The following is a 17,840-nucleotide window of genomic DNA, read 5'->3' as shown; positions in this document are numbered from 1 at the left end:
GCAAACTTGGTCAATTTATCAATGATGACCTAACTAGAATCAAAGCTCCAAAAATTATGTGGAAAACCTACAATGAAGTCCATAGTTATCCGCTCCCACTTTTATTCTGGAATGGGCAACCTCTAAGTCAAACCACTAAGTCTTAAGTGTGCGCACTTCACTTGATGACAGCTCAAGCACAAAGACGTAAAATCTAAAATATCTTGCTTTATCCCTTACCACTATTAATGGTGTCCTTAATTGTGATCAATCTAACTAAGTCTCCAGCTCTAGGAACATAGATACAACCTTTAATACTTGATACACCCTCTAAATCTAAGGTCACCTTCCTAGACTCGCCTCTCAGCACCTTATCTTAAATCACTCTTAATTTCTCATCCCCTAAATTATATGCTTGAATATGCTCCAATAACATGGATCTAGTTTCAACATACATAAGAAGCCATCTGAGCTCATAAATATCTAACCAAATAAATTAATTGACTAAGGACTGGATGTCCAAAGCCAATGGTCTCTCCTCATCTAAAAGAAAGGACAAACTCCACATTCTCACTACCTTCTAACTCAAGCCATCTATTACTATATTATCCTTGCCTGAAGATTAGATAATCAAAATATCATAGCATTTAAGCAATTCCAACCACTTATGATGTCTCAAATAAAGGTATTTCTGGGAAAAAATGTATTGTAGGCCATGATGGTTGGTGAAGATCATACAATGAACCCCATATAGAAAGTTCCTCTAAATCTTTAATATGAAGACTACCACTGCCAAGTCAAAGTCATGAGCGGGATAGCTCTTCATGTGAACCTTTAGCTTCCTAGAGTCATAAGAAATTACTCAACCCTACTGCATTAAAACACAACCTAAACCAGTTCTAGAAGCATCATAATAGATGGAAACCACTATCTCTCAACTAAAAGATTCAGAACCAGAGCTAAAGTTGATAAAGCCCTATGATTTAGAAAGCATGCCTCACACTTATGGATAATAAGAAATAGATGTTCCTCCTATTCAATAGAATCAATGATGCTTCTATTGAAGAAAACTCCATCACAAATTACTTGTAGTAATTTACAAACTTGACAAAACCTTAAACCTCTGCAGAAAAAATAGGCCAAGCCCAATAATAAAATGCCACAATATTTATCGGATCTACAATAATACCATCATTAGGCACCACATTCCTTAAGAATTCCCAAGTACTAAATCCAAAGTCTCACTTGGAGAATTGGCATACAACTGAAATACCCCAAGTCTACTCTCCAGACAAGACATGGCACTTAAAACCCCAAATGGTCCCAAGCTAACCCTTGATACTGACATACTACTAGAATACAAATATAAATATTGTATGAAATCATAAAACATACAAATATAGGGAAGATTTGAAATAAAATATCCCAAACTAAAATATACTAAAGTAAACCAATTGTGTTTGAAAGCCTCAAAAAACTAAATATGATTTGTTGGGACAAGTTCCCACCTAACTAGAATACTAAAACTAAAATTCATATTTGATATTAATTAAAGCAACTAAAACTAAGAAAAAACCTTAAATAATAAGGACTCACCACATCTGCAAAAGGTACGAGCTAAAAGTTAAATAGTTACAGGAAAGGAATGAAAACCTCGGCCAATATCATAATAGTATATAGCAGAAAAGAAAAGCATGTGCATAGTATTATAGGATATACTAAGCATATGAGATATGCAAGTAATATAAAAATACATGTAAAACATATAGGCTTGAATCTTTATGGCATAAAAAAATATTTGAAACATGTATAAACTGCCAATGACCAATAATTTATGTAAATTGCGCTGGAAAACTGAAATATGTAAATAATTCATAACTATAATATTAATATAAGAAATAGTGGGTTATGTACACTTGATATATTTATATCATTTTTGTAGGAGCTTTTATTAACTGACATAAACCATTTGAGATAACATTGAGTTCAATAACAACCCTGATGTCACACAAACTATACCTCCAAAAAGATATAATACAGTCAAAGTCAAATATAGTAACCAAACTAGGTGGGATTGATCCTGTAGGGAATAGGTCAAACTCAAATCTCAAACTTGCTTAAATATTTGAAAGTGTGAAAAAGTAAATGGGGGTTTACAGTAATCAGTACAATAACAAACTGAGAATTCTTTTGGTTGTAAATAATCTTAAATGAGCACTAAGACTGTGTTCCCCCTGGCTTCCAAACTCCATAAGTTCATCATGATCAACTCAACTATCACACTGTCACATGTGCAAAATCTTACAAGCACGATATTACCAACTGTCTAGTAGACTTGTATGTAAATCTAACCCTTTACCTTGTGAGTCTTAAGTGTCGCTTTACTATTCCTTGTCTTTGATCATAGTTTCACAATAACATTATGGGTATCAAGTTACTATACGAGGGTTAATATTCTCAAATTACTATCGTAATCCCCATTTCCCAATCTTGATCTCTCTTGTGAAGATAATCTCAAACGTAGGATAGTTCTTAGAGTTGGCTACAACTAAGAAAACAATTAACTTGAAAGAAATCTTAATACATGTGTAAACACTAATCTAGCAGAATCTCACATTTCTTCTAACCCTAGTATGGAAGTTTTTCACTCATGGTTATGTAGCAGTCCATGGAATTCGGTAGAAAAAGCATAGAATTAATTTCACAATAATGAAAGAGTAAAATCCAAAGTATCAAATTGAATAATAATTAAAATACCACGAACAAGAGTATAAAGTGTGTAAAAAAATATGTCAAAGTGTGTAACATAATACAAGATTAACCCAAGGGTACTTATAGTTTCTCAAAATAATCAAGGAGCCCTAATTAAAATAGAATAGGAAAATTAAGTCGGCAATGGTCATGCCTCTGCCAACGAGTCGCTAGGACTGATAAAGACTCACTGCCTGCTATTGTAGCTCTCTTTTATCTTCAGTCGTCACTACTCATTACCAGATGAATGAGTCATTGGCTAGGACTTATTATGAATCCAGTGAAATTTTACCTTTTACTACTTCTGTTCCATGCTTGGAATGACTTCTCACCACGAGTCGTTATTTGTCATCATGACTCATGGACTTCATCTATTTCCACTGAAGCCTCAACTTGTCAACTTTCAATACTTTTCCTTGTATGCTTAGCATGACTCATACCATGATTCGTTGTTACTCCTACTGAGTTATGGCCAGTCTTCTACTTTACTCCTAGAATCAACAATCTTCAGTGTTAACCTCATGACTTGGGTCACTACTCATTGGGTGACTAAATGACTCGTTACCCAGTCCACACTTAGCTTTATCAAGAGCTTTTTCATCTTTTTTTGATCCATGCCACTTCCAACCTAATTTACCTTTAATACACATAAAATATACATAATATCCGACCAAAAGGCCTTAGTATTTGCATATTTTCACCGTTTTAAGTATCGAAAGTGGCATTTCAACCATGGCATATCAATACCCTCAACTTAGAATATTTGTATGTCCTCAGGCAATAAAACAAAGCAACACAGACACAATGCATAACCAGGAAGAACCTAATACACCTATGACAGTCAAATTCACTTTTAAGCACAAGAACATTACCCACTCCTACATTTAGTTTTAAAATCTAAAACTAAGTTAATTTATGAAGCACAATAATGTGACAAAAAGGAATTAGGCTATGGCATTACATTAGCAAAAGACAACCACGCACATATACAAATTATATTATCCGAACAAATAAGTAGTTAGAAACACAACCTGTTCGCCCTCACATCAAAGAAGTCTCACTCACTTAGATAAAGTATGCATGTTAATAAGGAGATGGTTACAAGACATTCACACTTATAAAGAATTTCCATAATGCATACAGAACACCATAGTCTTGCACTTATTTTCTTTACCTTATTTTTCAATAGTCGAGTTAGTGTCACTATAGGACTTGACTTAGCTTATAACGTAGGCTTGGGGATGGTATGATATATTTGGAAATTTTAGTGAAGCCTCCTTGGCACTACAATTACTTGTTGAGATCTACTTCTTAACCAATTTTATTTTATTCCACCGTTATTTTTCCCTTTTTATTCTTCTTTTGCACATTCAGGCTGGTTGTGGTTTCTTTTACTATTTTTTCTTTTTTTAACTTTTCTTTTCTTTTTGATTTTCTTTTTTTCTCTACCATACCCAGCCTACTTTCGATTCTCTTATTCACACTCCTTTTTCATACCCAACTTACATCACACACCTCTATGATAGGCACCATCAACTTATGCAATTTGCCTGAGTTAAGGTACATAATGTCCAAGGTGCACCAGGGCTAAAACAGGTTCATTATGAAAAAATGGGATGGTGAAATAGTGTAAACAAGAAAATAGGTCTTTAAGGCTTAAAATTAGGGCTAAAGAATTCTAATTCTGATTTTGGAAGGTCATTTTAGTCTACAAGTGGACTAATTTGAAGATCGGCATATGGTCCTTTCCTAACCGACTATCCTACAAATTTTGCAAGACTAACCTGGCAATTTCTAATTTCCGCACACATATAGAACTAAGCAGTATCTCACAAACACTTGGCATAGGGTTATATTACACAATACTATCTATCTGGTTCATGCAAATGTTAGCTACAGTTGTCATGTTCCTAGTCCTAATGCCATAAATATATTCACTAAGGTTATATGTATCTCTATCACACACAGTTCAAGGAAAATATTTTGGATGGGTATATTAATTTAAAGCAGAATCACATAGAACATGCCAACCGCCTTAGGTACTTATTTTCCTAGTTAAACAATATAACAAAACAACACAAAAAATACAACACTAAATAATTTTATCCTAGACATGCCGATTTTATAAAAAAAACACAACACTAAATAATTTTATCCTAGACATACTAATTCTACAACTATACCACGGTCACAAAAAAAGAAACACGGCAACAAAAACCCAAGGTGGCATGGTAAACCCCCATCCCTAACTAAGAAACTATGCACTGTCACTAGTGTACCTATAATGTAAAAATAAGGGGTGAAGACATACCTGGTGCTCAAGCCGCCAACTAATGCAATGCCAGTGTGGGGGTCTAAGAATGGGCCCCGTTCTCATCAGTATTAGTATTGATGGTGTTTGGGATGCTCACATCAATAGTGGCACCAACAGTTGTTGGTACGTTTAATGGTTCCTGTAGGGTAGGAGTGGTGCTCCCAATAAACTTTATTGTATCTACAGTCATCTCTTCAACAACTCATCAACTACTAACTTTCATCGCCATCTCACGAACCCTTTTTTGATGGTCCTACTCATCCTAAATAATTTCTACCTTGGCAGCCTCAACATCTCTCCTCTCACTCTTTTTACTTCTCTTTCTTTTCTTTCTCGACCTATCACCTTCATTAAATCTAGTTGCAGTGTCTGACCTGCCAACTTTCCATGTTTTGGGCACCTTCTCCTTAATAGTCTCCTCAATAATAGGAATAGATGGGAAAGGTCTGCCATACGTATCCTCAATAGCAGCCTAGATTTCGGCTAACTCTTCATGTATCTTTATAAAATCTAAGGACTGAATATCTACCAGATTTTGACTCATCGCCTTACAAACCCATCAAAATATGTCTATATGCATCTCAAGTAAGTCTAGATCTATCTCTTTAGCCATGGCTGGACCCCATTCTCAATATTTTTTACCTTCTTCTCAATTATACCCAGCCTCTTAAGCACCTCAGCTAAGAAAGTCTGTGGGACTAAAGTGTAGCCAACTAGAAAGAAATGGTGTCTCTATAGGAGGTGGTGTTGGAGTCTTGGAGGTTCCTACTACCTATGATGCTTGAGGCTCAGACTGGGCCATCTCAGTAGAGATATCACCCATATCGATGAACCCTAAAGTATCAATACTGGGCACTCCAACTTAGAATGCCTCTCTTAGCAATACGGCTCTAACCTTTGCAGCCTTAGAGATAGGGTTACTCCATTGGAGAAGCAGTGGAGCCAAGGGATAAACTACCCATAAGTTATAAATTTATTTCAGAGAAAGTCACACCACCCTAGGCCAGGCCAAGGATGAAAATCCTAGCCAGTCACCAACCCATTTCCCATCCCAATCTGAAAAAGATGATAAAGATAATAAAGATGAGGAGTCTATCCCCAAGGAGGAAAATAAGAAAAAAGATGATGAGTCCAAGAATAAGGGGTCTAAAATTGAAGAGAAGGGTGAGAGTGACTCAAGTGATAACCAAAAGGAGATACCACCTCCTTCTCTACCTATTGCACCACTTCAGATAGAGTCTCACCTGATGCCCACCATCAATCTGTGGGGGTACCCCAAGATGCAGGACTTATATGAGAAAGACATTTCCATAAACCCTTTCACTGGGAATCCCAAGAGAGGGCTTTATGTGGAGCCCAAGCTGAGTATTACCGGCATGTCTGCGATGCCAGAATTTGAGGAAAGATTCATACAGCACCACTTTGAGTGGATGACTATAGCTCCTAGACATTATAGTCTTGCATTAGTATGACAATTCTATGCAATATATTAGATGGATCTCAAGAGGACATATCTATAGGGGCATTCATGGAAGGGTGGTGACCCCTTGGTGACATTGATGATTAGAGGTGCTCAAGTAAATATCTCTATACAAACTACTTCTACATTTCTACATGGGTCGGATTCAGTTACCGGCCAACACATCCAAGATTGACTACCGAGTGGAAGAGATATAAAAAGTAAAAGTAAAGAAAATTGGTTCGGAGGAAAAGCCTGCTCAATTTTAGTGGATGGATGGGATAATTACTATGAAGCAAGAGAAAGCTTCATAGGTGGTTGGAGGGGTTGGGTCTTCGTCATGGATTACGAAGAGAAGCCTGAATGTCTTAGTGAAGGTATGGGGGACGGTTGTGCGTCATAGCACGAGTCCTATATATGGGGACAATATACTGAGTCCATATAGAGCCACCATATAAAGTTGGATATCCCCCAAACTATACCTCCACCGATCTACTTTATTCTTCATCGTCAGTGGGTTAATTTCTGAGATGTTAAGTGGGGGCGGGGACCTGCTTCTTGGGAGTTTTTTTCTTTATGGTGTCATTATTTAGTGCCATTAGTACCTGGAAGAAACACACACATTAGTACATCTAAGAAAAGGCAAAAAATAAGAAAAATAAATATAAGGGTTGCAGTGTATAGGTATCCTATGAGCTAGGGTACAACTCCTTACCACTGGTAACGAGTCATTACGGGACTCATAGGGTGGAAGTCCTATATAAAAGTATTGACTGGTCAGATAATGGGTCCTTATAATAAGCTATTGCGTTAGATAATGACTCATTACCAACATTTATTACCTAAGCAGTAAGGTTTCCTTGGTGTTGTTCCCTTGCCAGTCATAACGACTCCTCACTATGAGTCATATAGTGAGACAAAGACTCGTGGTATGAGTTTTTATGTCAACAGAACCTACACTCTTCCTTGCAGCCATATTACCAATGTCTATGAATCATGTAATGACTCATTAGGTGACCTTACAAATTATTATGAGTCATGTAGCTACTATAACATGCATATTTAGAAGAGTTGGTCTCTAATCTCGCATACCCAATGGGTACTCAGAATTCCCCATGGTTTTAAACAAGTTCATCATGCTCCTAAGTTATCCTTACAAGCCCCATAAGCCATTATTTAGCACAAATTCTATTTACTCTTAATTTAATTAATTTTACTTCATATTGTTCATGAACAAGGTCAATATTTTCTTCCTGAACTAGATTTAATCAAGGAATAGAGGGAATTTCACAACAAAAAGTACCAACTTATGATAGTAACATGTTGAAGCACAAATTTACTTGATTTAGTTGCTTGGATCCTTGAAAAAATATGCTTGATATATTACTTTCCATGGTTCTTGAGGATCTTGACTTTGGTAGATTTGGCAAACTTTGATAGTTTTATATTTGGGGGATGAATTTTGAGTGTATGTGGGGAGTTTAAGGAGCGGTTAATGGAATGGAGAGGCTCACACCAATTTTAAAATGGAAACTTAATCATGAAATTTTTTCCTTTTGATCAAAGTGTACCAGATTGGGTGAACCTCCTAGGTCACAATGTCGATCCTGGTAAGGAGTCATCGTAATGACTCGTTATGACTGACAGTGTGTTTTTGACTCCCCCTATTATGATTGAAACTTTTCCTGGGTCTTTAGTTATAATGACTCTGTGTGATGAGTCATTTTTAGTGACAATGAATCATTCATAGTATCGTTATGACTCCAGAAAGCATTTACATAAGAGTGGCCTGAGCTCCATCTCCCTTCAACTCTGGTAACAAGTCATGAGGAGTGATAACAATACATTAGGTGAGTCATGAGGCCTGGCACTAGAAATTTTTTTGGTTTTTTTCTCCAATCTCCAGCCCTGCATATTGAACACACAAGTTACCCTATAATGAATAAGTACAAAATATGGGTAGCCTCCCACACGGTGCTTGATTTAACATCGCGACTCGATGTAGCTAGGTTGGATACTTAGACTTCACCAACCAGCCCCATAGGTTGCCTCCCATGTAGCACCTAATTTTACATTGCAGCGTGACCTAATTGTCTTGGTTACTCAGACTTCACCAAGTCCTATCTCAACATATACTTTCACTTCATTAGGGTTTCCTATATAGTGCTTCACCCTCAGCCTATTAACCTTAAATAGGGTTTCACCATCACTCTTGATCTTAATACAACCATGTGGAAATACCCAAACCACAGTGAATGGTCCATTTTATCTAGACTTCAACTTCTTAGAAAATAAGCAAAGCCTTGAATTATACAACAAGACTAGATCACAGAGCTCAAACACCCTTTTCTCAATTTTTTTGTCATATACAGCTTCATCCTTTCTTTGTATAGTGCAGAACTCTCATAAGAACGGAGTCATAATTCATCCAACTCATTAATCTTTCTCAACCTTAATATAGTTACATCATGTCACTCCAGATTTAGCTTTTTTCAATATCCATAGTGCCTTATACTCAAGTTCAACTGGCAAGTGACATGCCTTTCCATACACAAGTATATATAGGGAGGCACCTATGGGGGACTTAAAAGTTGATTGGTAGGCCCAAAAATCATCATCTAACCATTTTGACCATTCAATCCTGTTGGCATTCATTGGCTTAGCCAATATGGACTAATCTCTCTATTGGAAACCTCAACCTGCCCATTTGTTTGAGGATGGTAAGGTGTCTTCACCTAATGATTCACACCATATTTTTCAAGCATGTCCTTAAGAAGAAGGTTGTAGAAGTGAGATCTCTCATCACTGATGATAGCATGTGGAGTGCCAAATTGAGAAAAAATATTTTTCTTCAGAAAGGCAGTGATACTTATGCCTTCATTATTAGGGAGCACTACTGCCACCACCTATTTAGATACATAGTCAACCGCCACCAAAATAAACTTCATCCCGTAGGAGCTTACGAACGTCCCCATGAAATCAATCCACCATACATCAAATAGATCCAACTCCAAAATAGGTGTCATGAAGAGTTCCTCGCATCGTGAAATAATGACTTGACGGTGACAATGGTCACAGGGTTGTGCATAGTCATGAGCATTCTTGAAGATCGTAGGGAAATAATACCCGTACTACAAAATTTTATGGGTTGTGCGGGTTCTACCATAATGACCCCCAACTAGTGATAAATGACAAGCATCAAGGATGCTTATCATCTCCAGCTTAGAAATACATCTCTAAATAACTCCATCTGCAAAAATCCAAAAGAGATAAGGTTTATCCCAAAAAAAATTCCTCACCTCATGCATTTATCACTTTTTCTACTGGAATAACAAATTTTTTGGAACAAGATCACTTGCCAAAAAGGTTGCAAAATAAAAAAAACAAAGGGATTAAGTCATGATATGCTACCAAGACTTGCTCATCTGGAAAAGTATCATCTATGTGTTGCTCATCCCCTAATTTCTTCATTGCCTCATCCTCAAGGCAGAACAAGTGATTCGCAAATTGTTTTTTTGTGCCCTTCCAATCTTTTACCTCAAAGTCAAATTCTTGGAGTAAGAGAACCCCAATGTATCAATCTCATAATGACATTTTTTCTAACATATCATGCATCAATGTTGCATGATGTGTATGGACTATGACTTTGGTCCCAATTAGGTAAGATCAGAACTTTTCAAAAGCAAAAACCACTGCCAACAATTCCTGCTCAGTAACTATATAATTCTTTTATGTGATAGTTAGTGTCTTGCTGGCATAATAGATCAGATGAAGGATTTTCTCATGCCACTAGCCACAGACTACACCCAATAGCACTCCGCTCTCATGAACATCACCTACAATGATAAGGACCAATTAGAGGATACAATAATAAGATCCGAAATCAACTGTTCCTTAAGCCACTCAAAGGCCTTGAGACATGCATCGTTAGAAATAAATTTCATCCTCTTCTCTAAAAGCATGCATAAAGGATTAGTAATTTTAGACAGTCCTTCATGAACCTCCTATATAATCCAACATGACCCATAAAACTTCAGATACTTTTGATTGAGACTGGAGGAGGTAATTTTTCAATCACCTCAAACTTCACTCTATCCACCTTAATAACCTATTTCGATATTTTGTACCTAAGGACACTACCCTTATTCACTATAAACTAGCACTTTTCCTAATTTAACACCAGGTTGCATTCCTCAAACCTCTGGATTATGTTGGACCAATAGGCCAAACGGTTATCAAAAGAGTCCCCAACGACTGAAAAGTCATCCATGAAATATCTATCATTTCCTTCACCATGTAAGAAAATATAGTCATCATACATTATAAAAAGTGGTGGGATAATTGCATAATCCTAATGACATCCTCATGAATGTAAAAGTCCCATAAGGGCAGGTAAAGGTAGTCTTTTTCGGGTCTTCTAGAGCAATAGAGATCTAATTGTATTCTAAGTACCCATCAAGAATATAGTACCAACCCCTGCCTACTAATATGTCTAATAATTAAACCACAAAAGGAATGGAAAATGGTCCTTTTGAGTCCAACTATTCAGTTTTCTATAGTCCATACACATACGCCATCTAGTAATTGATCTCATGGGCATAAGTTCATTCCTCTCATTAGGGAATTCAGTGATCCCACCCTTCTTAGGAGCATATTGAACCTTGTTGACTGACTTGTTATCCGTAATAGGGTAAACTACTCAATCATCTGACCACTTAATTTCTTTCTTTACAACCTCCTACATAGAAGGATTCAAGCAATATTGATGCTCAATATTGGGAATGCAGTCCGCCTCATGTTGTATTTTATGAGTTCAAATATCGGGTGGATCCCCACAACATCTGCAAGAGTCCAACCAATTGCCCTCTTTAATCTCTATAACACAGATAGCAATGCCTCAATATGTGCAACCATAAAGTTAGCAAAAATAATGACTAGCAAGGTATTTTCGGCTCCCAAAAATGAATATCGCAACTAAGATGGGAGGGCATTCAATCAATCTTTTTCAAAGCATAATTATAAGAACCACTGGCATACAATGCGCTCACCTTCTCATCGTACTCATCTATGATATCACTATGAAAATTTACTATAACCATTCCTAACACCTCAACTCTAATTCCCTCTTCAATGGGCATAGTCACTGCATCATCATCAATCGTATCAATCATGTACACTACGCTTAGATCATCTGGTTGCCAAATAGAGTGGTACACATTAAAGATCCTTTGCTTATCATTCAGTCTGAACTTTATCTTCCCTAACTCCATATCAACCAAGGCCCAACCCATAGCTAGGAATAACCTTCTATGATAATGAGGACTTTGACGTCCATCTCATAATCAAGGATTATGATTCAACCTTCTGGGTCAAACTTGAGATGACTTCCTTAATATCCTTAAAGAAAGTTTTCAGACTTTCCTAACCCCTTGGAAAACATAAGCTTCATCCTTGATTCATTATCACGCCTACTTGGTGGAACATATACACCACCTTTCTCTTTGTAATCATCCTTACATCTCCAATTACTATCCCACTAATTGCTCATATCACCGTACCTATCCCCATAATAGTTTCGACCTTGGTTCCCTTGCCCCTTGGATCAGAAACCCACCAACTCTCTATCTAGATATTTTGCCTCTTCTTCTAAATTAGAATCATATAATCTAGAGTTCTTAACCTGTGAACCCACTTCATTTATACTCTCAAAATTTATTGTAGCAAATTTCTTAGTGAACAACCCAACCTTAGTCCTCAACTAAGCAACCTCTTATGCCATCATATAATAAACAACTCTATGCTTACAGGAATCTCTTTCAGAGATATGGTATATGCTCTTAAGCCTTGAGATACCAGAGATGCGGCAATGCTCCTGGGAAGGATTCTATAGTCATACATGTTTTAGGATGGAAAAAATTAATGGGGAGGCCAGAAAGCACTGCTATCGGTAAGTTATCCCTGCCTGACTCAAGTTGTCCGCTTGTTCTCCAGCTAATATATACACCTACCTTCATCAGGTTAAATCTAGTAGAACTGAAACTTAGATATAGTTATCCCTATTAGGCTCCACTTTATTTGCATCACGTGCATTTTTTACTTAGTGGGGCTCGGCACAGGGGTCGAATCTGTCTAGGACAAGTGCCCTTTTTTGAGACCATCACGTATATTTTATGTACTACTTGTTGCATTATAGGAAATGCTATATCGAATGTTGACTGGCTTTTAAGTTAATTAATTAATCTTCAAAAAAAGGCCTTAGTTTTCTTTTAATTTTATCAAGAACCTATTCTTTATCAAAAAAACATTTATATATATATACATGCATACATATATATATATATTTCACTCTTAATATATATTCATTTGTCTCTATAAAAGAAAGTTTCACTCTGTATTTAATTATTTATCTTTTTAAAAAAATATAAAGAAATATTTCTATTTACAAATTATTCAATTGGAGATTTTTTTCAAAAAAAAAATAAATAGGTTAAATCAAAAAAATTAATGGCTTATTTCAGAAAATATATAGTGTTTTCACATAGAAATCTTCTATTAAGGTAGTGTCATTTTGATTCTGTTGTGTCTTTATTTCCATTTCTTTTGTTTTAAAATGTCTTTTATGAATACCATAGAGTCCATTTTTATCAAATAAAGTTAAAATTTTATCAAATACTTTAGTCCATTATTTTTGTTACAATAATGTGATCGTTTCTGATGAGTCTAGTCAAAACGTCACTAAAATCTCATCCCGACTCTAAGATATTTTTAGAAAAAATTTAATGCTCTCAGTCTTGTCAATTGTTATTTCCTCATGTTTGTTTTGAAATCGAGTTCCGCTATTACTTTAGTTTTCTAAAAAAAAATTATTTCATCTTAATGTTAGGATGTTTAAAATATAATATAGAATGAATTTTAATTTGTCATCACCATCCTATAGGACAACATGAACTCAATTGAAAAGAGAGACAAGAGGCAAAGAGATGATGAATCACCTCAGTTCATGGTGTTGGACAAAGCCCCAATACTTTTACAAACTTTGTATGAAATATGACAGATCATTGAAAAGGAGAAGTGTTCAAAAATTTAGGATTTTTACAGAGCCACTGAGAGATGTGATAGAAGCTTTGGTTCATTTTTGGAATATTTTGAATAATGTATTTTGATTTTAGGATTTTGAACTTACCCCCACACTGGAGGAAATGGGAGCATTTATGGGAAAGGGTAAGAATCTTCACCGAGGTGAACCAATGATACCAAAACATGTTAATGGTGAAAGGTTCTTGGAGGTGTTGCACATTAAGGAGAACAACATAGGCGGCGACCTTGATAATGGATGGGTTTATCTGGAGTTTTCATACAAAAGATATCATAAGAAAAATGTACTCGATGTGTTTGGAGTGAAACTCAACAATAGTGGATATTGCCAGACTTGGGAAAAGCATAGTTATGTTGCATTCATAGTAGCATTTTTGGAGAATCATGGTATTTCCAAAAAGAGGAGGAAAAATCAACATAAACTTAGCTGCATTTATTACCGCTTTTGAGAAGAATCCTAAAGTCACCCTTGTGCCCAGCAGACATTTATCGTACCTTGATGATGTGCAAAAATAAAACGGATTATTTTGAGGGATGTAATATTCTATTGCAATTATGGATGCTAGAGCATATTCGTTGTCACCCATTTACTATAGATTTTGAAGTTAAATGGGATGATTATCTCAATGGTCATAAAGAGAGGATTAAGGATCAACACTTTTCTAAAGGAATTGGAGCTTGAAGAGAGTACTTAAAGGGATTAACTATTGATAAGACTGTATGGAATCAACATTGATTTCATTCAAAAAAGGTGATATATATGTTTACATTTTGACCATTCATTGTCCTAATAGGTCTTCGAGCTGTTCAACCTTACGTACCACTCAGCCATGAGACAACTTGATTGACACTAGTACTTATCGCCTGTTGAAGATATGCAAGAGTTTATGTATTAATTCCTCCCTAACATCCCCCTCAGGAAGTCTGAAATACTTAAGATTTATAGAGGATGTATACTCTCAGGTCTTGATAACATAGTAGAAGACTGTGACAAAGGCAAAGTGAATTGTTGGTATTTTACATTGTTTCATGATCAGCCTCCTCCTAGGTTCATGCCAGAAAGGTTAGCATGAGGTCCAATAGATCATGAAATAGAGATTAAGGTTAGGATTAAGTAGGTTTACACAACTTGAATATGGATCTGGAAAGGGCTAGGGAAGAGGTCGCCCATCATGATGCAAGATTTGGGGCCAAAATTAGGTTGGTTCATATGGAGATTGAGAGAGAACATTATGTTACTATCCAAACATTACAAGAAGACTTATGCATTTCCATGGGCACTATGGAGCAACAGTCAAATGACTTTGAAAAAGAGAAGGCTTTCTTGGGGTGCGCATGATCGAGACTTCAAGCTTAGTTAAAGGCTTCTATGGAATGAGAGATTAAATAGCAAGGCGTTTCATAGATTTTTAGAAGAAGTTTAAGGGTGAGAAAAACAACTGGATGACTGGGCGAGAAGCACTTTACTATCAGATTGAGGAGCTTCATGAATAAGAAGGATACCTGAAGTAGGCAGTCCGTACTACTTAACATTAGATGCAGAATTCTATGAGAGTATGAATGAGGCTAGAAGGGAAATACTTTAGCTCAAAAATACCTGAATTGATGTTTATGATAGTTATTTTGCTAAGATAATGAAAGTTTGGGTCGTCAGGCTTGTGTTCTCACTCTGCATTTTCCAAAAGCATTGTCCAAGATCTACTCAAGTTTATGAGGCAATTGATTTTCAAAACACTTTTTAAAGGCATCCTGATAACAGTTTATTAAGTCCTTTAAGGGTTTGTTTCTTAGAGTCTATTTCTTTATAGGTACTTGTTTTTATGTATTTGTTCAGTATTTTATGTTTGTTCTAATTTTAGATAATTCTAGTTTTCCTTCATTTAAATCTTTGTTTTAGGAACATTTGACAAAGTATGGACAAAGATTTGATTTTGGATCGATTTTTACTTATTTATTTCACAAAAAATAATCAAAACATTTACTATATTCATGAACTACGTAATGATCTGATTCATGTTGAACATGATACGTAGGCAACCCTCAATGGGTTCAATTAAATGCTTTCAAAAGTAAGTCCTAATGACTAAATAAGATGAGTTAAAAGTAATTCACCAAAAGTCGGGATGAAACAAAAGTTCTTTCCTAAGTTTATTTTAGAAATGTGAATCATTTAGGTGCATGACATACAACGTACTATCATATCTTCAAGACTCTAAATCCTAACATGTTTCTTTTGTCTCGTGGATAAATAGTAAGGTGGTTGGTTTATGGTTAAACTAGCATCTCATACGTATAACACAGGGTACAAAGGAAAGAGAAAGATGACTCATAAAGAGGGTATGGATTCTGACAATGAGAAAGATCAGAATCACTTAATTTTATAAGAATTTGCATCAATAGAGGAGATTAGATTATTGAAACAACATACAGTGAAAATGTATCAAGCTTGGATGAATAGGCAAGCCCCACCTTCCTCAATTTCTAGACTTTCAAATATGAATGATCCAAGTCCCTCTCAAATCCAAACTGGTAATCCACTTTACCCAGCTAGATTCGGACCATATACTAATGTGTCTAGCGCTGCTGGAACCTCTATAATACGTCCTCCAAATCCATCTCTCACAAATAACCCACTTTTCATTCCTGGAGTATCAATTAATCCAGGCCCTAAATCAACGATACAAAAGCTTGTTAGTGAGCCCAATCATGATCAATTCTATCCTCCTGAATTGACTTTTAAACCCCAAATTTGTATTATCCCACTTATCAACATGGTTCCCCAACTGTGATTGAAACTACTGTTAAGAATCAAGAACAAGAAGAGGTGGCTAGGAAAGTAAGAAGTCTAGAGCAAAATATAAGAAATATGCAAGGATTGGGAGGGCAAAAGAGTATTTATACAAATATTTATGTATGTTTCCCGATGTCTATTTGCCTCTAGGGTTCAAAACTCCTAAGTTTTACAGGTAAGAAGGGCACGATAATCCTTTGGCTCATTTAAAAATGTTCTATAATCAACTAAAAGCAGCAGGGGAAAAGAAGAATTGTTGATGGCTTACTTTGGTGAGAGTCTGGTGGGGATAACTTCAGAATAGTTCACTGATCAAGATATCTCTCGTTGGCACATTTGGGATGACAGGGCTCATGATTTTGTCAAGCAATTTCAATATAATATTGATATAGTGTTGGATCGTACCACATGGGCCAACATGAGAAAAAAACCACCGAAAGTTATTGTGAATATGCTATTAGATGAAGGGAGCAAGCTGCTAATATTAAGCCATTGATAAAGGAGTCTAAGATAATTGATATTTTTCTCTAGGCATAGAAACCTGACTACTTCCATCATTTGATTTTTACTATTAGAAATATGTTTGCTGAGGTCATTAAGGTCAGAGAGATGGTAGAAAATGGAATTAATTCTGGAAAAATCATAAGACAAGATACCTTAAAAGCAACAATGCAGGCAATTCAAAATGGTTTGGGAAGTTTGAGAGGGAAGAAAATAAAGGAGGATATGGCTACTATTTTTTCAAGTCCACAACAAAATTTAAGAGTTCTACCCATACGCATAATCTCAATCCCAAAGTTATGTTCAAGACCTATACAGTCATCCACGATACTATGTTCCTCCACAAAATACATTATATTCTATTCCATCCCCTCAGTACCTTATTTATAATGCACAGCCATATGCTCGAGCTTCTTCTTACCCGCAATGGTGTGCACTAACTATTCAAAATATCCTCCAACCCCATAAGTCCAACAAGGCCCTTCTAAATCTAATTTTCGGACTAGAGTAGATTACAAAAAATATAACATAGGAAAAGATAATTTCACTCCTATTAGAGAATTATATGCCAACTTATTTCAGAAATTGAGGGCCTTAAATATTTTAACCCCAATTGAGAGAAGGATCCCAAATCCTCCCCTAAAATATTATATTATTCTTAAAGATGTGCATACTATTTTGATGCTCCAGGTCATGACACAGAGAAATTTTGGTACTTGGAAAAAGTAATTCAAGAGTTAATTGACATACAACAAATTATGGTGCAAAGCTCAGATGGTCTGAATATTAATCAAAACCCACTTTATACTGAAATAAACATGCTTGAATTAATACTTAGTGGTAAAAAGGTTAAAGTTTCTTTTAATCCTGTCATTAAGATCAAAGCTAATGTGGAAAAGCCAAAAAATATCATGGATTTGATGAAAGTGAGACCTACGAGATATAAGATA

Source organism: Capsicum annuum, chromosome 7, assembly GCF_002878395.1.
Source record: "Capsicum annuum cultivar UCD-10X-F1 chromosome 7, UCD10Xv1.1, whole genome shotgun sequence".
NCBI lineage: Eukaryota > Viridiplantae > Streptophyta > Magnoliopsida > Solanales > Solanaceae > Capsicum > Capsicum annuum.
Note: the sequence above shows the minus strand (reverse complement) of the source record.